Genomic DNA, 26,339 nt, shown 5'->3' on the forward strand with positions numbered 1-26,339 from the left:
CAGTCTTTTGGACTCTATGGGAGAGGGAGAGGATGGGATGATTTGGGAGAACGGCATTGAAACATATATAATATCATATAAGAAACGAATCGCCAGTCAAGGTTTGATGCAGGATACAGGATGCTTGGGGCTGGTGCACTGGGATGACCCAGAGGGATGATATGGGGAGGAGGTGGGAGAGGGGATCAGTATGGAGAACACATGTACACCTGTGGTGGATTCATGTTGATGTATGGCAAAACCAATACAATATTGTAAAGTAATTAGCCTCCAATTAAAATAAATAAATTTAAATTAAAAAAAAAAAAGATCTTCACAACCCAGATAATTATGATGGTGTGATCACTCACACTCACCTAGAGCCAGACATCCTGGAATGTGAAGTCAAGTGGGCCTTAGAAAGCATCACTATGAACAAAGATAGTGGAGGTGATGGAATTACAGTTGACCTATTTCAAATATTGAAAGATGATGCTGTGAAAGTGCTGCACTCAATGTGCCAGCAAATTTGGAAAACTCAGCAGTGGCCACAGGACTGGAAAAGCTCAGTTTTCATTCCAATCCCAAAGAAAGGCAATGCCAAAGAATGCTCAAACTACTGCACAATTGCACTCATCTCACACACTAGTAAAGTAATACTCAAAATTCTCCAAGCCAGGCTTCAGCAATCTGTGAACCGTGAACTTCCAGATGTTCAAGCTGGTTTTAGAAAAGGCAGAGGAACCAGAGATCAAATTGCCAACATCCGCTGGATCATCAAAAAAGCAAGAGAATTCCAGAAAAATATCTAGTTCTGCTTTACTGACTATGCCAAAGCATTTGACTGTGTGGATCACAATAAACTGTGGAAAATTCTGAAAGAGATGGGAATACCAGACCACCTGACCTGCCTCTTGAGAAACCTGTATGCAGGTCAGGAAGCAACAGTTAGAACTGGACATGGAACAACAGACTGGTTCCAAATAGGAAAAGGAGTTCATCAAAGCTGTATATTGTCACCCTGCTTATTTAACTTCTATGCAGAGTACATCATGAGAAAGGCTGGGCTGCAGGAAGCACAAGCTGAAGTCAAGATTGCCGGGAGAAATATCAATAACCTCAGATACGCAGGTGATACCCCCTGATGAGAGTGAAAAAGTTGGCTTAAAGCTCAACATTCAGAAAACGAAGATCATGGCATCTGGTCCCATCACTTCATGGGAAATAGATGGGGAAACAGTGGCTGACTTTATTTTGGGGGCTCCAAAATCACTGCAGATGGTGATTGCAGCCATGAAATTAAAAGATGCTTACCTCTTGAAAGGAAAGTTATGATCAAACTAGACAGCATAATAAAAAGCAGAGACATTACTTTGCCAACAATGGTCTGTCTAGTCAAGGCTATGGTTTTTCCAGTAGTCATGTATGAATGTTAGAGTTGCACTATAAAGAAAGCTGAGCACCAAGGAATTGATGCTTTTGAACTGTGGTGTTGAAGAAGACTCTTCAGAGTCCCTTGGACTTCAAGGAGATCCAACCAGTCCATCCTAAAGGAGATCATTTCTGGGTGTTCATTGGAAGGACTGATATTGAAGCTGAAACTCCAATACTTTGGCCACCTGATGTGAAGAGCTGACTTATTTGAAAGGACACTGATACTGGGAAAGATTTAAGGCAGGAGGATAAGGGGATAACAGAGGATGAGATGATTGGATGGCATCACTGACTCAACTGACATGAGTTTGGGTAAACTCCAGCAGCTGGTGATGGACACGGAGGCCTGGTGTGCTGCAGTCCATGGGGTCACAAAAAGTTGGGCACAACTGAGCGACTGAACTAAACTGACGCCTATTTCATTGAAGAGTTCTGGCATATAGTAAGCCCTTAACAAATATCTGTTAAATGATCAAATTAATTCCTAATTCCAGAATATCCCAGAAATTAATATTTTTCGAGGATCATTATCTGCCAGGAATAGAGATATGTGCTTTGCAAAGATTTTATATTTAATCTTCAGAATTACTCTAGAATAGATTGGCTTAACAAGGTTGTTTGGACTCAGATGCCCATGTTGATTGCTATTGGGTTTTACTTAACCAGGGCTTCCCAGGCAACACAAGTCGTCAAGAATCTTCCTGCAAGTGCCGGAGACATAAGAGACTCAGCTAAGATCCCAGGGTTGGGAAAATCCCCTGGAAGAGGAAAATGGCAACCCACTCCAGTATTCTTGCCTGGAAAATCCCATTGACAGAGGAGACTGGTAGGCTACAGTCCATGGGATTTCAGAGTCAGACATGACTGAGCACACACAGTTTGCAGTTTTTCTTAATTGCCCTTTTGAGGCAGGAGATAGATGGGCCCCAGGATGAATGACTTTTGTCCACTGTTGAGAGATACTCCAAAATAGCAGGAGGGAGGAGAAGCTGAGCTCTGCCCAGGTAAGAGACCATATATTTCTCATTCTGGAAGTCATGGAGACCTTCCTGACTACACATGTGCAGAAAGTCTCCTTGGTGATCAATAGGGAGAAGGTAACACCTCCTAGTAAGTGATGGCAACCTCCCCATAGGCCTCTTGGCTATAATCAATCATGGCTAAGAGACATGTGTGTATACATGGGAGGACCCTGAGATATACCAAATGCAGACTCAGAATCAGGCAAAGCAAGATGACTGGCCAAAGGAAATTGGAAGGAATGCCCCATAAAAGCTATTCAAACTACTGCTAGGCCTTGACCCTCTCTCTCCCTCTCTGAGCCCACCCATGTGCCTGTCCACAGGTACCCTTTTTATGTCCTATTAAATACTTACCTTGCTTCACCACTTTGTTTCTTTGTGGAAATTTCTACATTCTACACAGCTTCTTCATTTCTACACAGCTGATGGGCTAGGATGATGTCACTGGCCACTGACCCCTTGTGGCCTAGTGGCTAGGACTCAATGCTCCCCCTGCCATGGCCTGACCTCAGTCTCTCTGGTGGGGAACCAAAATCCTGCTTCAGCTCCTTCAGGCTGAGGTCACTTGAGATCACTTTTACAATACTATGACCTATAAGAAATATATCTTTGGTCTTTGTTCATAGTTCCGTGCTTAAGGCTCCCCAAACCTTTGGCATTTCCTAAGTGCTAAAAGCTTTAAAATGTCTCTTTTGTTAATAAGGCAAGTTGCGGAAGGCACTAAGGATGGGAGCTGGTTGCCAGGAGAACCAGCCATGTGATTAGAGGGTTGGAAATTTCAGTCCCACCTCCAGACTGCCTGGGAGATGAGAGGGACCGGAGGTTGAATCAGTTACCAATGGTCAATGATTTAATCAACCAAGCCTTTGTAATGAAGCCTCTAAAATAACCCAGAAGAGTGGGGTTCGGAGAGCTTCCAGGCTGATGGACATGTGTAGGTGCTAGCAGAGTAGCACATCTAGAGAGGGTGTGGAAATGTTGCATCCTTTCCCTATACCTTGTTCTAGATATCTCTTCCATCTGTATTAAATCCCTCTGTATCAATCTATATTAAACTGGTGATCTAGTAAGTGAAATGTTTTTCTGAGTACTGAGCCACTTTACAAATTAATCAATCCTGGGAAGGGGTCTAGGGAACCTTTGAGCTTCAGCCAGTTGGTTAGAAGCATAGGTAAGAATTTGGGCTTGTAACTGGCATCTGAAGTGGTGGTGGTGGTGGTGGGGTATTGTGAAGCAGTGTGAGCCCTCAACCTGCAGGATCTGACACTATTTCCCAGTAGACAGTGTCAGAATCAAGTTTAATTCTTGGACAATTTGCTGGTGTCTGAGAATTGTTTGATGTTATGAGAAAAGCACCCCATACCCTCCGACACACAAACCTTGAAATTGGGTCCAGGAGTCTAAAAGACCCACCAACATCCCTTCACTTCTACAATTCATCAAACATATTGTTATAATAGCATTATTTTTCTAAAGATTCATTACAATTCTGCTTTTTGTGTTTAAAACCTTTGAATGATTTATACCTCCATAACACTTCATGTGAGGTGCGTTGTAATTGGGCTACTGCCTGCATTTCTAATCTATTTTTCTGGGATTACTTTCTAACAATATTATGGCTACTGGTATCTACTCCTTAAATTATGCCATTTACCTTATCATCTGTGCCCTATCATTGTTTCTGTTGTTTTCTGTGTCTTGATTTACTTTCTCCTTGCCTGCTTAATTGCCTCTTAACGCTTAGAAAACAGGGGATTCAGTGGTAAAGAATCTGCCTGCCAGTGCAGGAGACTCAAGAGATGAATGAGGGTTTGATCCTTGGGTCAGTAAGATCTCCTGGAGGAGGAAATGACAACTCACTTCAGTATTCTTGCCTGGAGAATCCCCTTGACAGTGGAGCCTGGTGAGTACAGTCCATGGAGTCACAGAGAGTTGGACACAACTGAATGACTGAGCACATGCATTGTTAATTAGCCCCAATTCACTCTTAAAATTCAACTCTAAATCTCATCCTCATTTGCTTGAAAGAGATACTGTGGAAGCTAGATACACCTGAATTTGCATCCTGGATTTTCTACTACTGGCTGTGTGATTTTAGGCAAGGTCTTAATCCTCAGGCTCTTCATTTTAAAACTGGCACATTAACAACTTAGTTCAAGGGTTATTTCTTTAATTATAGGAGAAAACAAAGCAACGAGGACTTGGCACATACCCCAGAAAAGTCCATTAGATTAATTCTGTACCCCAACATAATCAGTTGAATAAACCGCTCCCATTTAGTTCACAGTTCTACTTCAAAACCTGTAGAAATTATTCCTGCTTAAATTTCCAAATCTAACCATCTGGCGGCCACAAAGTAGACTACAGATGTGTAAATGTTGACTTTATTGATGACTCTGAGATATAATTATATATAATCAAAGTATACTTTCTTAAGCATACTATACTTTCTTAAGTTTCTTAAATGTAATCAGTGGGGGCTGTTTTATTATTATTTACTACTAGTAATAAAGAGGTGACTGATTCTGTGTTTTCATAAGCTTTCTACACCTTTTACATCAACAGTACCACACAGTTCAGCATTGAAATCATACAATGAATTAAATAGAATGACTCATATTAGAAAAGGTCTCCAGCCCCATCAGGTCTTGTTATAGTTTAAGGCAAATGTAAATGTTAATGTCAGGTCAACAAATATAGGGTTAAAAAGTAGGGTGAGTCATGGGAAAAAAAGGCAGTGCACAGCCAGTCGGAGGCTGGGACCAGATCTGCTACCACACATGAGAACAGCTATTTAACATAATGGAAACATTTCTGGGCCAGTGCTTATTTCAGTACGCTTTGTAAATAACCTAGTATTTAAATATATACAAACTGCTTTTCAACTACTTGAGCATAGATCCTGGCTGGTAAAAACTTGTTGAGTCTTCTCACCGTGTGATAACACAAAATTTCCCTTCTGCTTCTTGTGGCAGTAATCATCTCCTGCTTTACAATGTGTCAGGAGGCTGGGTCTCAGAACTTGCTAAAATACTTCCTGATGATTAGTAATTATTGTTTTTCTTTGGATTCATTTTCTTCAGTGAGGAAGGAGTCACCTACCTAATTTAAATCTATTGCCTGTGATATTAGTGATAGTTTATTTCAGCTAATGAGGAACTTTACAAGAGTTGTCCTTTTATTCATTGACGAAGGTGTGTAACTTCTCATTAACATTAGAAAGAACTGTGAAAGTGTAATGGTTACAGAATAGAACAGAATAGATTGTGTCTAGGGGTTAATTTTAATTGCATATAACTGTATTTGGAAGGACAGCTTATAAATGACTGTTTAATGATAATAAGCAAATTTCTTAATTGCAAGTAGCAACTGACTTAGACAAACATTTGTTGTCTTATAATCCTATTAAAATGAACATTATGGAAGTCCAAGTTTATTTTTTCTAGCATTGAAAATATAATTTTTAATGAGAAATAAATGTCTGTTGTTGATAAACTATTCAAGCTGTGGTATTTTGTGAAAGTATCTTGAAAAGGCTAAGATATTGTGTTTTAGACTGATATAGGGAGAAGGAAATGGCAACCCACTCTAGTATTCTTGCCTAGACAATCCCGTGGACAGCAGAGCCTGGTGGGCTGCTGTCCATAGGATCGCACAGAATCAGACATGACTGAAATGACTTAGCATGCATGCATGCATTGGAGAAGGAAATGGCAACCCACTCCAGTATTCTTGCCTGGAGAATCCCAGGGACAGGGGAGCCTGGTGGGTTGCTGTCTATGGGGCCGCACAGAGTCGGACATGACTGAAGCGACTTAGCAGCAGCAGCAGACTAACATTGAAATTGAAATCTGTATGATTGTGGAATAAAAACGAATATAGTCTTTGCAAGAGATCCTCACTCTACTGTGAAGCTTGTAATGTGTCTAAATATTAGGGGGTATAACTACTTGTACATGAGACAGAAAAAACAAATTGAAAAGTTCACCTGTATCAATGACCAACAAACATTTGTTGAGAAATCTTTTATGCACACAGCGTTGTTTTTTTTTTTTTAAAGAAGTTTGAAGAGGCAAGACAAAAAGCTGATTAGCTACAACACATATTTATGTATTGCTTTCTAATAGAATATTAGTTATATTGTAATCTGGAGGTAAATGTTTATCATTTACTCAGTGATTCAAAGCATGTGCATGAGTGCTAAGTCATTTCAGTCATGTCCAACTCTTTGCCACCCTATGGACTCTGGCCTGCCAGGCTCCTCTGTCCATAGGATTCTCCAGGCAGGAATACTGCAACCCAGGGATCGAACCTTTGTCTCTATGTCTCTTACATTGGTAGGTGGGTTCTTTACCACTAGTGCCACCTGGGAAGTCCTAAATTATTTTAAAAATGACCTAAAAGTCAAGCTGATAGTCATAGAATAGTCAAGATACATCGAAATGTGAAGATCATTAGTTCAAACACAATTTATGCATAAGGAAAAATATTAATGCTAGGGACTCCAAGGGACATATTTAACTTATTGATAGGACAAAAGCTAGGTTGAGGTTTCCTTTTCAAGATTTGAAATGCCTTTAAGTCTAAAATCATAGTGTCTTATGTAGTCATTAAATCCAAAATCACAAAGTAAAATATAAAACATATATAATCAAATATGGGAGAAATAGAACTATCATGCTATGCTTCAGATTGATATTCTGTTTAAAACTGCATTCACCATAGTCAGTAATTCTTTCCACATTATAAATGATTGTGCTTTTTCTATTGAGAATCAAATGTAATCTATCTAGGTTTGTGGGCTTCCCCTGGGGCTCAACAGTAAAGAATCCACCTGCAATGCCAGAGATAGGTTCGATTCCTAGTTGGGAAGATCCTGTGGAGAATGAAAGGCAACCCTCTCCAGTATTCTTGCCTAGGAAATCCCATGGACAGAGGAGACTGGTGAGTTATGTCCGGGTTGCAAGAGTTGGATACGACTTAGTGACTAAACAACAACATGCGATACATGCATCTTAAGCACTAGAATCAAATTCTGTTTGGTGAGTAAGATGTTCACCTATGGGAACTAGTGATAACAGTGGGAATAACAGACTTACATCTCCCATTGCATTCTCATGTCACTGAGGTATACCAAGTGAAATGGAATGTAAAACTGCCTAACACAAATTTATGTAAGCTGTTATTTCTGTATCTCTCACATTCTCTCTGGCTTTTGCTTACCTTTTACAGTTTTATTTGAGTTAAATTTGTTTAGGATGTTCCTACATTCTAATGCATGAGAGCTAAAGATTGCATAAATTTTTAAAGAGACAGCAAGACTAGATTATGAATATGTATGATATCAATATTCATACATCAATATCAATATGAATGAACAGCAATAATGAAGCAATATATCAATTGAAACAAAGCATAAAAAATGGAAATTTCATGACAACATCTGCAATGTTCAAATGATCCAAGTTTCAAAAAAATAACCAGCTAGGGGAGATTCTAGGTTCTAACAGAATTGACTTGGTCCATGAAATATGTGAGAAAGGAAGAATTTTATATAAACGTCTAGTTTGTTTTTTTTTTTTAATTAGAGTATACAGCAATAATGGACTTGCATTCCCACATTACAACAACTGGCTGGACGTAAGCATTTTTGAAAGGACTGATGCTGAAGCTGAAACTCCAGTACTTTGGCCACCTCATGCGAAGAGTTGACTCATTGGAAAAGACTCTGATGCTGGGAGGGATTGGGGGCAGGAGGAGAAGGGGATGACAGAGGATGAGATGGCTGGATGGCATCACTGACTTGATGGACGTGAGTCTGAGTGAACTCCGGGAGTTGGTGATGGACAGGGAGGCCTGGCGTGCTGTGATTCATGGGGTTGCAAAGAGTCGGACACGAATGAGCGACTTCACTTTCATGTGTCAGGACCTGGTTATATCTGAAGCCCTGGTTATATGTAAGTATTGACAATGTAGAGCCCAAACTAATACATTTTAAATGGTAACACTATTATTTATAAGTATGTCCTTTCAGATTCCTACGGTAGATACAAGAGAGTTAAATACATTGAAAATGAGGCAAAGAGTTACCTTTATCTTCTTTAGGAGAAGGCTTAGCTAGGATGCTATGGTTAATTGACAAAATGCCCCAAATTCTTTTGTGTTATGTACCCCCTTTTCAATATGACTGTAACTTCTCTCATCAAAAGATAGAGCCTATTTTCCACATATGGATGTGGGTTGACTTTTTGATACATTTCAGCCAAATGAATGCCATAGAATTGACAGTGTATTCAGATCTAAGCCTAGAACTCAGGCCTTTCATGCTTCAATTTTCCCTTCTAGAACACTGACTGCCATGGAAACAGGCCAGGCTAGCTTGCTGGAGCCAAGGCCTTCCTAGAGTGGCCAGCTTCCAGGCAATGGAGGAGTTGAGTGCAAACACATGAGTAAGCCAAGGAGCATAGTCAAGCCCAGTCCAGGATGGCAGAATGGTCCAGGTAACCTGGAAACTCAGAGGGAAAGTACATTGCTGTTTGAAGCCACCAATCAGCAATTTCCAGTGTCATCAACAGTTACCTGGGATCTCCATCACCTTTTTCTGTGCAACTGCAAGGTTAAAACTACTTTGATAATTATATTAAGACTTTGTCTTTTAGTCCTCATTCTGTCAAGAGCATACAGTGGAGATTTCCAAAGTCTTCATAAGGTGTGATATCAAAAGACAATGAATGCAGTACAGAAAGGAGGACCCAACAATCTCCTATTGAGCCACACATAAAAGAGATTAGCAAAAATAGAAAACAATGCTGCTCTTCTCACTAAATTTTGCTTTGCTTAAAAAAGGCAGCTGTTTTCCATAAAACATGTTATTTATAAGTAATAGTGTTCAAGTAAATGATGAATATATAAAATTTATAATGAATATATAAAATTTATATTTTAGCTTCTAATACAGTAAATATCAATGTAAAATGCACATAACAAACCTCTTTGGAGTCTTCAATAATTTTTAAGACAGGATCCTGAAAGAAAATAGTCTGAGAACTGCTACACTTTTCTTATTTATTTAACATTCTGCTGCTGCTGCTGCTGCTAAGTCGCTTCAGTCGTGTCAGACTCTGTGGGACCCCATAGACGGCAGCCCACCAGGCTCCCCCATCCCTGGGATTCTCCAGGCAAGAACACTGGAGTGGGTTGCCATTTCCTTCTCCAATGCATGAAAGTGAAAAGTGAAAGGAAAGTCACTCATTCATGTCTGACTCCTAGCGACCCCATGGACTGCAGCCCACCAGGCTCCCCTGTCCCTGGGATTCTCCAGGCAAGAAAACTGGAGTTGGTTGCCATTTCCTTCTCCAATGCAGGAAAGTGAAAAGTGAAAGGGAAGTCACTCAGTCATGTCTGACTCCTAGTGACCCCATGGACTGCAGTCTACCAGGCTCCTCTGTCCATGGGATTTTCCAGGCAAGAGTATGGGAGTGGGGTGATTTAACATTCTACATTATGAGAATAGCAGTTTGTTCCTCAAATAAAAATCACTGTTTTGTCCTTCATGACATAATTCCCCTAGTATATCGCAATTCTAAAGTCTTGTGATCCATAGACTGTGGATATATGTATTTTCACTTATAGAATAATACTGAGTCATTTTGAGTCTGATTATTCTATATTTTAACAATGAGGCTTATTTCCTTTCTAAAACACATGCAGATCAATATCATTCTATTTTGTAAGCAAATATTTACTTGCCAATTTTATAGAAAGCAATAATTTCCATGGAATATAGAAATACAGAAGCTGAGAATTTTAACTAAGAGAACATCCATTCAAAGTCTTGCCAAATTTAGCTTGAGGTTGAAGGTTGAAGAATCCCAGTGGAGTTGTGGTAATGATGCACTTGGGGAGGTTAAGTTGCTCATAAATTTTACTCTATGAAGATCAAAATGAAAGATTTTGAACTGGATATGCTTCACTGCTCTAAAATTATGTAAAGAATTGGTTAAAATGTGAGATATGACTACTCAGTTTCTGAGAAGTCTATGTTTATCACAAAAGACAGGTAATATGGGACCACACATCTGCTCTGATGAAAGGATTATAAAGAGTTAAAATTTTCTGTGGGCTAATACTGCATACTGCAATGCATAATAGCTCACTAAAATTTCACATATGAAGCTGGATAATTCAACTGTATTTGACTACAATAGCTTCTTTTGCTTATTTCTTTAATTCTTTGAGTTAGCTGTAGATAGTTGGAAAAGTGGAAATGCATGGAGTAGAATATGTAATTAAAGAGCCCTACCCTTCAATGCAGAGATACATTACTTTGCCAACAAAGGTCCATCTACTCAAGGCTGTGGTTTTTCCAGTGGTCATGTATGGATGTGAGAGTTGGACTGTGAAGAAAGCTGAGTGCCCAAGAATTGATGCTTTTGAACTATGGTGTTAGAGAGGACTCTTGAGAGTCCCTTGGACTGCAAGTAGATCCACCCAGTCCATCCTAAAGGAGATCAGTCCTAGCTGTTCATTGGAAGGACTGATGCTGAAGCTGAAACTCCAATACTTTGGCCACCTCATGCGAAGAGTTGACTCATTGGAAAAGACCGTGATGCTGGGAGGGATTGGGGGCAGGAGAAGGGGATGACAGAGGATGAGATGGCTGGATGGCATCACCAACTCGATGGACATGAGTTTGAGTGAACTCTGAGAGTTAGTGATGGACAGGGAGGCCTGGCGTGCTGTGATTCATGGGGTCGCAAAGAGTTGGACACAGCTGAGCAACTGAACTGAGCTGCATTGAAAGGAAAAATTAACTACATACATTACAAGTATTTGGGACAACACAAATTACTGTGAATTTTAATTGCTACTAGAAACTTGAAAATTAAAATTTACACAATAAACCAACTTATGGAAGTGATCTCAGTTCTGATGGATTAAAATTTATATTTGAAAATCTCCCTACCCCAAGAAACAGTTTGTTATAACTGTTTGAATATTTGAATGTTTTTTTAATGGTATTTTCACATTATCTTTGGGGGAAAAAAAAAACAGGAAAAATAGCATGTGCTATATTTTAAAGTAAAAAATAATAATGGGTTTCATAATGAAAAACATGAACATTTTAATACTATTTTCCACAAATAAATCTGACTAATTTTAACAAGTGTGAAAGTGCCAAGCTCAAAAGGGAGTAAACAAAAATGTTTGAAATGTTTATGCTGGAAAATGCCAACAACAGCTACTTTATATACACATTTTTCACATGACTAGAGAGAAGAAAAATTTGTGAACGTGTCCTCTCCAAATTTAGCTACCTTTTCCAATTACCATATTCTCTCATAAGAGAGTCTACATGGGCACTTTATTAATTGCCTGCTTAGTTAAACAGTAAGCATTAGTAGTAATTACAAGAATCCCAAAGGCTCTAAAATTAATATTGTGTGTTCAAGGAGTCTAAAAGATTAGAAAAAGAACCCAAAGTAAGTGTTTTTGTTTTCTTCAAAAGCAGAAACAAACAAAGACTATACTCCATCTCTGGTAACCCACTCCAGTATTCCTGCCTGGGAAATCCCACGGACAGAGCCTGGAGGGCTACAATCCATGGGTCACAAGAGTTGGACATGACCGCACACGCACACGTGCACGCATACTCCTTTTCACTGTTGACAGGGCTTAATAGTTTAGTAATATTAATATGATAATGTCCTTGCTCCAGGGAAGAGAAAAAAGTAACAGAATCATATCAGAATTATGAAGGAAAAGGTTGGAGACCTGTGGATGTAGAAACATAGTTTGAATTAAAGTTTTAGCAGAGGATAGCCTTTTAAGCTAAGACCAAAGAGAAAAATGTCACTATTTACCTCATCTGTAAAATATAAATAATTAACCATTAGCATTTTAAGAGACTCTAAACATGCAATGCCTCTAATTGTTCCTTGTATGTACCCCTTTTCAATCAGAAATAATCCCTGACAATGTAGATTCACAGTTCAGAGAAATTATTTTCTAAGGACAAGAGCCAAATACAAAATACTTTCAGACATAGAAAAACTGAAAAATCTTCACTAAAGCAAAGTCTAAAAAATGTACTTCAGATAAATAGATAAGGTGGAAGTTCTAATAAGGAACACTGAAAAAACAGTGATGAATATGTGAATAAACAATATTAATTTATGATACAATAATAAGATATCTAATTCTTGGAGTAATAGAGCAAAAATAGCCACAGCATTGTTTAAAAAAATGATGGTACCTGGTAATTAAAATAATCTAATATACTTGCATTTTAGGAAAAACTTAAAGATATTAACATGCTTCTCTGTGTGTGTGTATTCATTTGCTTCACGAGGTATCTTAATTGTATTACTTGTAATAGAATATTTTATTATTGTTCTAACTATGACGTGTTTTTTTTCTTTTAGCATCAATAAATTTCCAAGTTTTAATAAAAACATCAAGTTATATGCTTTGATAAACTCAGAAGTTGCCAATAAACATCCAAAGGCAATGGCAACCCACTCCAGTACTCTTGCCTGGAAAATCCCATGGACGGAAGAGCCTGGTGGGCTGCAGTCCATGGGGTGGCTAGGAGTCAGACATGACTGAGTGACTTCACTTCCACTTTTCACTTTCATGCATTGGAGAAGGAAATGGCAACCCACTCCAGTGTTCTTGCCTGGAGAATCCCAGGGACAGGGGAGCCTGGTGGGCTGCCGTCTTTGGGGTCGCACAGAGTTAGACATGACTGAAGTGACTTATAGCAGCAGCAGTAGCAGAGTTTGTAGTGAAAAAAGTACTGTTGAACAAATAGAATATATGCATATAAAACTAATAAGCAGATACCCTCAGATTTAGGCTGAGAAGAAAAGAATCTGCCTGCAATGCAGGAGATCACTTTGAAATGTAGGAAACATGGGTTTGATCCCTGGGTCAGGAAGATCCTCTGGATACGGAAATGACAACCACTTCAGTATTTTTGCCTGGGAAATCCCATGGACAGAGGGGCCTGGTGGGCTATAGTCCATGATGTTGCAAGAGTTGGTCATGACTAAGTGGGTAAACCACCACAACTAACTACCCTAAGACAATTTGATTTGTGGAATATCTTTGATAATATAAAAAGATAAATATCTTCAATAAATATAAAAAGTATAGCCCCTCAAAATTCCACTGTGAATTACATTCAGTCTCACCTTAAGAAAGAAGTAGTCACAATCTGTCCTGTGTAGAAAATGTGGATATACTGGAAAAAAGAAAGTCCAATATTACTAATTCAATCCTCTTGTTATTTATAAAAGTAAAATAAAAATTATTATAGATAATTTGCTATTCCCATGCAATCATATTATATTCATATTTTCTAGTTTTCCAAATTGAGAGAAAAATATAGAAAGAACATTTACTATAATTATTTAATAAATATCTCACAGAATACTTCTTTATATTAGGTTAAATTATTCATTAAAAGTAGCCATATTAAATGTTTGAAGCTTACATTATATACTATAAAAATACACACATATATGTCTTTTAACATTATCATTGATTTGATCTGAGCTAGCTAATAAGTTAGATATATTTTACAATATTTCACATAAGCGCAGAATTATTTGTCTTTAGAAAGTAACTGCAGTAAGCTTTAGGTTAGCTTCACGTCACCTAAAAAGTGTATGGGCTAGTTTGTTCCATGTTTATCCATGTTTTGATTTTTCCACCAGTTATAAAGGTATAAAACATTCAAGAGATTGTTCCTGCTATAACATTATACATTCATTTACTGGAACAGAGTTTGCTATTGACTATCTGCCAGATTTTGTTAACAAAGTTATTCAGAAGAAAATTGTGTGTCTATAACACAATGAATACATGAAGAAAAGTCTCTAATAATGTCTTAAAAGTCATGCGCATATTCTTTAAGTAAAGACAATTTGAGGACAAATATATTGTTATTTTGCATTTTTCTCAACTGGGCTTAAAAGTACTACTTATATTTTAAAATAAAAAAAGCAAGAGAGTTCCAGAAAAACATCTACTTCTGCTTTATTGACTATGCCAAAGCCTTTGACTGTCTGGATCACAATAAACTGAGGAAAATTCTGAAAGAGATGGGAATACTAGAGCACCTGACATGCCTCTTGAGAAATCTACATGCAGGTCAGGAAGCAACAGTTAGAACTGGACATGGAACAACAGACTGGTTCCAAATAGGAAAAGGAGTTCGTCAAGGCTGTATATTGTCACCCTGTTTATTTAACTTATATGCAGAGTACATCATGAGGAACGCTGGGCAGGAAAAAGCACAAGCTGGAATCAAGATTGCCCGGAGAAATATCAATAACCTCAGATATGCAGATGACACCACCCTTATGGTAGAAAGTGAAGTGGAACTCAAAAGCCTCTTGATGAAAGTGAAAGTGGAGAGTGAAAAAGTTGGCTTAAAGATCAACATTCAGAAAACGAAGATCACGGCATCTGGTCTCATCACTTCATGGGAAATAGATGGGGAAACAGTGGAAACAGTGTCAGACTTTATTTTTGGGGGGCTCCAAAATCACTGCAGATGGTGACTGCAGCCATGAAATTATAAGATGCTTACTCCTTGGAAGAAAAGTTGTGACCAATCTATACAGCATGTTGAAAAGCAGAGACATTACTTTGCCAACAAAGGTCCTTCTAGTCAAAGCTATGGTTTTTCCAGTGGTCATGGATGGATGCGAGAGTTGGATTGTGAAGAAAGCTGAGTGTCAAAGAATTTATGCTTTTGAACTGTTGTGAGTCCCTTGGACTGCAAGGAGATCCAACCAGTCCTTTCTAAAGGAGATCAGCCCTGGGTGTTCTTTGGAAGGAATGATGATAAAGCTGAAACTCCAGTACTTTGGCCACCTCATGCGAAGAGTTGACTCATTGGAAAAGACTCTGATGCTGGGGGAGATTGAGGACATGAGGAAAAGGGGACAACAGAGGATGAGATGGCAGGATGGCATCACCAACTGGATGACGTGAGTTTGAGTGAACTCCGGGAGATGGTGATGGACAGGAAGGCCTGGTGTGCTGTGATTCATGGGGTCTCAAAGAGTCAGACACGACTGAGCAACTGAACTGAACTTAACTGATATTTTAAAATATTTTGTGCTTTCCTGGGCTACTTAGATACCTCCAAGGAAACAATAATGCTATTTTCTGAAGTTTGATGCTATATAAACATTCATTATTTTACACAACAGTTAATGGTGAGAATTCAGATGCTCTTGAGGCACAAATTTCTCTGCCTCTCCAGCCATCTCCATCAGCTTCTTTCATCTCTACTTAGATGCAACGTGGTTAGCTTCTGTGGTCAAAAAGACCCTCTCTAGAGTCGCTGCACTTTTTTTCTACTTTGTTTTTTCTTTTGTAGCTTCCAGATATAGCAAAAACCGTTGCAATTGGAGATTGATATTAATATTTTTAAATGGTATCAGTCATTTTAGAATTTTCATTTCAAATAATTCATTTCTAAATATGGAGTTATTATTGTTATAGATAATTGGTTATATCTCAGCATGGAGAGTGTAGCACCTACAGTTATTAGAGTGAGGCAGAAAGGAGGTAGGATTTAAGGAGGCCTAGCTATTCAGTTCAGTTCAGTTGCTCAGTCGTGTCCGATTCTTTGCGACCCCATGAATCGCAGCATGCCAGGCCTCCCTGTCCATCAGAAACTCCAGGCGTTCACTCAGACTCACATCCATTGAGTCAGTGATGCCATCCAGCCATCTCATCCTCTGTCGTCCCCTTCTCCTCCTGCCCCCAATCCCTTCCAGCATCAGAGTTTTTTCCAGTGAGTCAACTCTTCGCATGAGGTGGCCAAAGTACTGGAGTTTCAGCTTTAGCATCATTTCTTCCAAAGAAATCCCAGGGCTGATCCCCTTCAGAATGGACTGGTTGGATCTCCTTGCAGTTGAAAGGACTCTCAAGAGTCTTCTCCAACACCACAGTTCAAAAACATCAATTCTTCGGCACTCAGCCTTCTTCACAGTCCGACTCTCACATCAATACATGACCACAGGAAAAACCATAGCCTTGACTAGATGGACCTTTGTTGGCAAAGTAATGTCTCTGCTTTTGAATATTCTATCTAGGTTGGTCATAACTTTCCTTCCAAGGAGTAAGCATCTTTTAATTTCATGGCTGCAATCACCATCTGCAGTGATTTTGGAGCCCCCCAAAATAAAGTCTTACACTGTTTCCCCATCTATTTCCCATGAAGTGATGGGACCAGATCCCAAAATTTGGCATACAGAAAGCTGTAGTAACAATGAGTTTAATTCTATGCAAGCTTTGGTACTTGGCTACAGCAGGCCATTTGGGCTATGGAGTTTATTTTCAAACTTATGAATGGAATATATTGATAAAGGGATTCTAGACCCTAGAGACGATGTTCAGATGACCAGGCAACTATGAATACATTATTGGTTTTGAGAATGTAATAATATGCTTCAGGACCAGGTGTCTTGTTATGGACCTGTCTTGAGTCTTTTCACTTACTAGTGATGTGACCTTAAACATATTTTAAGATATATTTTAACAAAAGATCTGATATTTTATAGTGTGTTGATGAATTTTGTAAAAGGCTGATTTACAAAATGGAATCTGCGGATTTGTTCCTGTATGCTTATCACCAACTGGAGACTCAAACATGCTTTGTAAACACAGGATCCTAATTAGGGTCACATTACTGGTTTATAAGGATTCCATTTGGATTTTGTATAATTGTACATGTATAGTGAGGAAAAGTATAATTGGGATGTACCTGAGAAAAGATTCATGAAATAAGATATTCATTAAATAAAGGTAATAAAGCAAAAATAAATTTCTCTGCTTGGATAGTCATATGCCTTCTTTTAATAAATGTTATTTTAATATAAAAACAAATTTATTTTAAGAATTTATTCTATTTAGAGAAATAAGTGTATGAATGAAAAATATGCTTTATTTTTCTAGTTATTAATATATAGCATCTTAAATGGCATTCTTAATATGCCAAATTCTAATAGATACGTTTTAGTTGTATTTACTTTGGTAAATTTTTGGTGGTTGTCTTCCTTGTGAGGCATTACTATGAACAATAGTTACTTTTAATGTACTCTTGCTTTTTAGCATGATTAAAAACATTATGAATCATGCAAAAAATTATTGTTAGCATAAAAATCAAATAATTTTTAAAGTAATTGGTCAATAATATTATTTTATCATTTTCAACAACTGTCCAATATTTAGAATTTGAATATTTAACATTATGGATATGTAAATATATAATGTATAAATACATATTTATAAATACATGTAAGTAAGTATTCAGGTTGCCATAATAAGAGAATGATAAATTTCTATGATCCTTAAATGTTATAAATGTAAATTTTGTTTCTGAATAAAATGAAAATGTATGTTGAAAAAAATCTCACAGTAATGGTAATTGACTAAGCATTCTACAAAAAGTAGTAAACCTAAAATTAATTGTACATTTTTAATAGTCTTGGAAGGATTTTCAATATAATAAGTCTTTGCAAGTGAAAACTATCTGTAACAATTACTTTCTGAAGAATACAGAGCACTTCTTTACTAATATATATTTGAATATGCATTCAACAGATCTCTATTTGGATAAGTGAATTGCTCCAAGTATATAAATGTCAGTTATTATTGGGCTTCCCTGGTGGCTCAGATGGTAAGGAATCTGCCTGCAATGCAGGAGTTCTGGGTTTGATCCCTGGGTTGGGAAGATCCTGTGGAAAAGGGAATGCTTACTCACTCCAGTATTCTTGTCTGGAGAATTCCATGGACAGAGAAGACTGTTGGGCTACAGTCCATAGGTTCGCAAAGAGTTGGACAGGACTGAGCCACTAACACACACACAGAGCTATTATTCTATTGTATATTAAATTAAATAAGAAGAACTGTGTACTTTCTGTATTATTCTCAAGCAGTATCTGTCATGAGCACATGAGCAGCTTTAAGAATCAGATCAGCCACACTACATCACTCATTGAAATTTACAGCAGATAAGGAATGCAAAACATGAGAGAAAATGAAAGACAGAAAAATTACCTTTCTCAAAAAATCTGTGCTCATCTGAATCTTAAATCATGCATTATTTTCCCTTCATATCATTCTTGATGGGAATCTTACAGAAAAAAAAAAAAAGTGGGTTAAACTGACTGTGCTTCACTGTCAAGAGAAACCTATGGTCAGGGATATATCTAATTCCCAAAGCTTTCATCATTAATATTTTATGAGTCTCACTGATCTGTCCTATCTAGAAGAAAAATTTATCTTTCATTTGTGAAAGCACTACCTGCTGAGTAATAGATTTGATTTCTATAAGTTGAGGGTTGAAAAGCAAACAGCAGCTAAGGTAAGAACAGGCAAATTGTTCTTTTACTGGAGTCTGGCTGCAATTTCCTGGAGTTGCAGAGCCAGCCAAGCAAAGTGAAAGATCCCTGGGGAACTAGGAAGTGTCAATTCCATTCTAACATACCTTGGCCTACACATGTTACTGCCCAAATGTTTAAGTTGACTTGTAAATGAGATGATTAGCTACAGTGACTTTTTAAACATTTTTAAGTAAATTTAGTGCCTAAAATGTCGGAAAATCATTAACTTAATCTTGAAAATTTCCTTCACTGTAGATGAGATGTTCTGACAAAACGTGGTCCACTGGAGAAGGCAATGGCGAATCACTTCAATGTTCTTCCCTTCAGAACCCTATGAACATTATGAAAAGACAAAAAGATATGACCTGAAAGATGAACTCCCCAGGTCAGTAGGTGCCTAATATGCTACTGGAGAAGAGTGGAGAAATAACACCAGAAAGAATGAAAAGACGGAGCCAAAGTGAAAACAACATAGTCATGTGTGGATGTGAGAGGTGGACTATAAAGAAAGCTGAGCACCGAAGAATTGATGGTTTTGAACTGTGGTGTTGGAGAAGACTCTTGAGAGTCCCTTGGACTGCAAGGAGAGCCAACCAATCCATCCTAAAAGAAATCATTCCTGGATATTCATTGGAAGGACTGATGCTGAAGCTGAAACTCCAATACTTTGGCCACCCAATGCGAACAAATGACTCATTGGGAAAGACCCTGATGCCGGGAGAGACTGAAGGCAGGAGGAGAAGGGGATGACAGAGCATGAGATGGTTGCATGACACCACTAACTCAATGGACATGAGTTTGAGCAAGCTTTGGGAGTTGGTGATGGACAAGGAAGCCTGGCTTGCTGCAGTCCATGGGGTCACAAAGAGTCGGAAATGACTGAGGGACTGAACTGAGATGATGAAAAGGCAAATTAATGATCTTCAAACACTTCACACTGGAAAGATAGGGTGTTTTGCCCCTTCCTTGATTATGGCTTGCCTTAGCTGAACTAAGGAGGCCATCTAAGTAGGCTATGATGCCAACTAAATAGACTCATATGTGACATTTCTAGCATTATGGATTTTTGCTAAAGACTTATTACTTGCTGTTTATTTTATATTTATTTTGAACTACAGACATGATGTTAGATATAAAGCAAATTTGAACAATTTTCTTATTCAAGTTCAAAACAAGTTATAAAGCAGCAGAGACAACTCACAGTATCAATGCATTTGGCCTGGGAACAGTAACAAGCATACAGTGCAGTGGTGGTCCAAGAACTTTTGCAAAGCCTTGAATATGAGGAGTGTAGTGGCCAGCCATCAGGAGTTGACAACAACCAATTGAGAGGATAATCGAAGCTGATCCTCTTACAAATGAATGAGAAGTTTCTGAAAAACTCAATGTAGATCATTCTATGGTCGTTCAGCATTGAAACAAATTGGAAAGGTGAAAAAGCTCAATAAGTGGGTGACTCATGAGATGATTAAAAAAAAAATCATCGTTCTGAAGTGTTATCTTCTCTTATTCTATGCAACAACAAACCATTTCTCAATCGGGTTGTGCCTTGTGACAGAAAGTGGATTTTATATGATAACCAGTAATGACAAGCTCAGTGGTTGGATGAGAAGAAGCTCCAAAGCACTTCCCAAAGCTAAACTTGCACCCAAAAAAGATCATGGTCACTGTTTGGTGGTCTGTTGCCAATCTGAATCCCAGTGAAACCATTACATCTAAGAAGTACACTCAGCAAATCAGTGAGATGCACTGAAAACTGCAACACCTGCAGCTGGCAACAGAAAGGGCTCAGTTCTTCTCCACAACAATGCTCTACCACACATCACAAAACCAATGCTTCCAAATTTGAATGAAGTTGGCTATGAAGTTTTGCCTCATTTGCCATATTCACCTGACCTCTCACCAACTGACTACCACTTCTTCAAGCATCTTGACAACTTTTTGCAGGGAAAATATTTCCACAACCAACAGGATGCAGAAAATGCTTTCCAAGAGTTTGTCGAATCCCAAAGCATGGGTTTTTATGCTACAGGAATAGACAAACTTAGTTTTTATTGGCAAAAATGTGTTGATTACAATGGTTCCTATTTTGGTTGATAAAGATGTGCTTGAGCCTAGTTATAATTATTTAAAATTCATGATCTGAAACCACAATTACTTTTTGCACCAACCTAATATAACCCACTGTGATTCCCATGTCCTTCTCATCTTTTATTCAAAATATTAATTATCTGGATTTAGTTTTTTCCTTTATCATCTCAATAATTTGTATTAATGAATGGATTTTTTAAGGGCCACATTTTATTACATAACAATTTTTTGTTATTTCCTTATTGACTCCTTTTTCTTATTTTTTAATCACTTTGCAATACTTACATCTTCAAACACTAGGGGAACATTTTTTACAAAGTTAAACTAAAGTTTAAAAATGGGTGGTTTGGCTGGATGTAACTCCCATAATTGATTCCTTTTTACATATCAGCCTTAAAGCCTTTAAAACGTGTATAAAAATGACTACACAATGTGGACTTTCACAGCTTAAAAATCAGGAATGTTAAATTCACAAATTCCAAATTGTAATCATATAGTCAAGTTCAGGAGAAGGGCAGGGAGTTCATTGGTGAATCTTGGTTGGAGGAAGGGGGAATAATGTCTTGTGGCTACTCTTTTATGAACCAAAGGCAGAGCCATTACAATGATATTGGGAAAAAGTTGTTAAGTAAGGAAGACATTTTCTCACTGAAACTTTTTTTTTTTTTTTTCAGTATTACAGCTCTTTTTTATTTAGAAGATAGCAGGAGAATCCATCCTCGAAGCGTGAGGGCATGCCAACCCAAAGACTGGAAGAGAAGAGAGTGGAGGAGCGCGCGGGGGAGGTAGAGAGAGAGAGTGAGAGGGAGAGAGAGAGAAAGAGCACACGCACGCGGGAGAGAAAGAGAGGGAGAAAGTGCTTTGGCTCCTCCTTTTATATGTTTTTTCCTCCACCTGAGCCTGCCGTATGTAAACTGGACTTAGCCAGGAGTGCTGTTTGTTATACCTGAAGTCTTCACTCTGGTCCTCGGACCTTCCTTTGACCTTCCTTTGTTTTATTTTCATGGTCACTGAAACTTTTGAGAGCTCTTTTTACCAAGAACTCAGGTTCCAAGTAGTATTACTGTTTACATAGCAGCTATCTTCCTGGCTTTTCAATATATCTCTGTTATAAATGCTGTCTGTTGTCTAATAGTGCCAATTAGGTAAGCAAATCAGATAATTCTGTTGCCAAAATGATGTCTTAAAATGCAAATCTGGTCAGAACACTTTTGACTTTGATTCCTTTATTGTTTTCTCTTCTCACTGTTTGGTTTGATACATTTCTTAGCCATGTGTTTTATTCCTATCAAGCATTTTATGCCTCAGCCACATTTAATTACCTGCCATTTTTCAAATACATTTCATATGAACTTTCAAGCTTCAGTGCTTTTGAACATATATTCCATTTTCCTAGACAAAACCCTGATCAAATTTCACTTCTGTTGAAACGTCTGTAACCTCTGCAGCAATGTTGATCATCCTCTTCTTGAGACTTCAATTAGAAGATGAACTGCATCTTACTGCAATCTTTCTGTGAATGTCTATACAAACATCTCATTCAATTCATATGTTGCAGCATTCCATGGAAATGGAATTCTAGGAAAATCTGGAAGATCTATATCTCTCCTTAAGATGTTTACACTAGCTCTTCCTTCATGGTCTGTCCATCTGTTTGTTCACATTTATATTCATCACTTTGCTGATTTCTTCTCCTTTTAGAAAGACTATAATTCTACTGACAAGCTGGGCTAAAACCAGTGTTTCTAATTTCCATTCTCTGATTGGAAACAACTGTCTCCTCTGCTCTCTTGTGGATGCAGACAGTCCCTGCCCACTTCCTCCCTCCCCCTGGGGGATACATCCACCCTGGAAGACCAGATATTGGATCCTTCAAGTCTCAATCTGACGTGTCTTGTATAGTTGATAAAGGCTCCTCCACCTAGACTGTGGTAGCCAGGTATGTGTACTTTTTGACACAAAACCATAGTGTGAATTTTCAATTACCATGGTTATCATGAATTAAAGTGACAAAGATTCTGTTCTTCTGGTTCTTGCTCCTCTCACTTGACCAGCTCTCTGTAAGAACATGTGAGCAGCAACCCCTGAACAGGAGTCACTTGTGGAGTGAGTCACCACCTCCACACATGATGATGCATATCAATGTCTGAAAATGACCAGAGAAATGGGAAATAGCAGTCTTACTCAGAATTGAAACAGAAATGAAGCAGGAAGCAAGATAATGGACACAAAGCATTTTTTTTTGAAAATTTGGTTCTCAATTTGCCAAAAGGAGGCCTAAAGCTTCTATTTTTCCAAAGGAAGTAGAGATCTCGGGATGACAGACCTATCTGAGGCTCAAGCACTCTAATCCACTTTTTGATACACTATGGGAAACCTCTAGACAGACTGCCCTCTGAAGTTTTCATGTCACTCAAACAATAGTTTTCCTTTATAGTATTTTCCCAGAGCCTCTATGTCTTTTGTTTGTTTGTTTTTTAATGACTAAAAATTATTTAGGCAAAGCTCAAGAAACTTTCAGTTGTCATTTTTAGGAAACATATATGGCTTATTAAAGTTTCAAGTCAATCTAATTGCTTAACTTTTCATGTAAAATGTCTATGATAGCTTTTGTCATGACTGAGTATTTAATCACAGTAGAATACAACACTTAGCAATCTAGAGAGTCCATAAAATTGGAAATAATTCCTTCAAATAATTTTAATTAAAATATCAATTTTACTATAAAATTCTGTTCTAAGAATTGCAATTTTATCAAGTCTCCAATTGAGTTACTGTCTAAAGACAATTAATTTATAGTTATTAAAGCAAAAGAAAGAAAATGCAAAATAATTCATGGGAAGAATTCAGTCCAATAGGGCCTCCTATTCAGGAAATAACTGTAGGGAGTGAAATCCTGGGTTTGAACAAGGCAGATGATGGAATGTCACTGGTAAATAACAGATATTTACCAACACTGATGGGGGATGGTGTTAGCAAAAATCCATTGGTAGAAAATAATGGAGTTGGAGGACAGTCTTCATATGCTTCCTAAAGGAAGGTGGGGGAAGGAATGAGGACCTCCTCCCATCAAATTCTCCCCTTGTTCCCTTCCCAATACAGACCTCCAACTTGCTGATGATGTAGAGCAAAAAATCTTGGGCCAGGTGCATAGCTTTCAAGTAAAGAGATACACAGTGAAAATGAAAATTGCCAAAAGTATCTTTAATATTTGATCCATTGGACTTCATTTTTAAAGGTACTGGATCATCTGTTTGATGGGTAAAAGGCATATAATAGATTATGAGTCCTGCTAGTCCAGGTTGATGATTAGAAATAAAAGCAGGAGTGAACTTTCTTGCCATAGAGAATAAGATCAAGAGCAGAAGTGTAAGTGCTAGCTGGTGAACACTGCACATAGATCCTGGATCCCTAAGTCCTCTCAACTGGACATGTGCCTTACTAAAAACTCAGAGGAGTCTCTGATTCCCTTGGGTGTCTGTCAAATACAACAACTGAATTACATCTCTAAAATTTCAAATTTAACATCCACTTCAGTTAATTCTGGTTTACTCTGTGTGTTAAGTCATTAAAAGGCTTCTTTTGGCTGTGTGAGGGCCTGAGTCACAGTAATCTGTAGTTGAGCTGGCTGTCTGGGATTTGTGAATTATTGAGGCTTTCTTCTTACTAGTCCAACTTTCCAGGCCTCTGAAAATCTCTCTCTATTTGTTACCCTGCCCCCAGACCAGCTCTAGCACTGCAGTGCTGGAAAGCCCTGTAGGCCATGGGGTGGGCTTTCTTAGCTCTCCTTCCTTGCCCCAATCTTTGTCAGGCCATGTCCTTGCATTTACTGATTCTCCACTTGGTCAATACTATAGAACTGATTTGTGATCCATTGCTCCAATTTATGTGTGGCCATTAAATGCTTGTTAAAAATTGTGTTGGTTCCTCCTTATTCCTTATTCCTCCTAAGGCAGAGAGTCTCCTTCTGCTGTAGTACCCTTAGGAATAGAAAAAAAATAATAATAATAATGAGATTCTTTTACTCTTGGAAAGGCTCTTCTTTTGCTGGAATTTGGTCATTTAATTTTGTATCTTCAGTTCTCTGAGGAGTTAAAAATATATGGCATTTTAGCTTATCTGGCTTATCTTCAGGTATTCTTTTAATAAGCATCTCCCTGCAAAACTTCTCACATTCTTGATTTGGAGAATTCTACATACAAAAATATTGATTCAAGTCAAAGTTGAGATAATATAGATTTATTTCTCAAATACTGAAACCACCCATCAATGATGATTCTTCCACAAGTGACTAGGTCAATAACAGCATGAGAAATTAGAAAATAATTAGAGTATATGTATGAGTTTTAGATCTTACTTAGTCTATTTCTCTAAAGCTTTTGACAGTATAGATTACAAAAAGCAGTGGAAAATTCTCCTGAGAAACTTGAATGCATGTCAAGAAGCCATGGTTAGAGTCTTAGAATGGAACAATTGACTGGCTCAAAATTGGGAAAGGAGTAGTAACAAGGCTGTATATTATTACTCTTATTTAGCGTCTATGAAGAGTACATCACAAGAAATGCTGGGCTGGATGAATCACAAGCTAGAATCAAGATTGCTTGAAGAAATATCAACAACCTCAGATATGTGGATGAAACCATTCTAAAGGCAGAAAGTGAAGAGGAACTAAAGAGTCTCTTAATGAGGGTAAAAGAGGAGAGGGGGAAAGCTGGCTTAAAACTCAACATTCAAAAAACTAAGATCATGGCATCTGGTCCAAATACATCATGGCAAATAGAAGGGGGAAAAGTGGAAGCAGTGACAGATTTTATTTTCTTGGGCTCCCCAAATCACTGCATACAGTGACTGGAGCCATAAAATTAAAAGACACTTGCTCCTTGGAAGAAAAGCTATGACAAACCTAGGCAGCATATTAAAAAGTGGAGATAACACTTTGCCAACAAAGCCCATATAATTAAAGCTATGGTTTTTCCAGTAGTCATGTATGGATGTGAAAGTTAGACCGTAAAGAAGGCTGAGCACCAAAGAATTGATGCTTTTCAATTGAGGTGCTGGAGAAGACTCTTGAGAATCCCTTGGACTGCAAGGAGATCAAACCAGTCAATCCTAAAGGAAATCAACCCTGACTCTTCATTGAAAGGACTGATGCTGAAGCTGAAGCTCTAATGCTTTGGCCTCCTGATACAAAGAACAGACTTATTGGAAAAGGCCTTGCTTGTCAGAAAGACTGAAGGCAAAAGGAGAAGGAGGTGGCAGAGGATGAGATGGTTGGATGGCATCACTGACTCAATGGACGTGAATCTGAACAAACTCCAAGAGATAGTGGAGGACAGAGGAGTCTGGCCTGCTGCAGTCCATGAGGTCGCAAAGAGTAGTAACTGAACAACAACATTTATCTAAA

At 38.1% G+C, this 26,339-nt stretch overlaps 1 protein-coding gene across 5 annotated transcripts in view; it reads right to left on the reverse strand.

Moving 5' to 3' along the window:
* MGAT4C (MGAT4 family member C) overlaps window positions 1–26,339 on the reverse strand; it is a 418,542-nt gene that overhangs the window by 66,744 nt on the left and 325,459 nt on the right. For 4 of the 5 annotated variants that reach the window (XM_059886620.1, XM_024992014.2, XM_059886621.1 and 1 more), the window contains exon 2: window positions 13,631–13,680. The gene's annotated coding sequence lies outside the window, so the exon portion shown is untranslated. Of the gene's footprint in view, window positions 1–13,630; window positions 13,681–16,156; window positions 16,338–26,339 lie in introns of those variants that run through there. The other variant, NM_001205696.1, reaches the window with a different exon arrangement.

The sequence above is a fragment of the Bos taurus genome, chromosome 5 (assembly GCF_002263795.3).
Source record: "Bos taurus isolate L1 Dominette 01449 registration number 42190680 breed Hereford chromosome 5, ARS-UCD2.0, whole genome shotgun sequence".
In the NCBI taxonomy this organism is placed as follows: Eukaryota; Metazoa; Chordata; class Mammalia; order Artiodactyla; family Bovidae; genus Bos; species Bos taurus.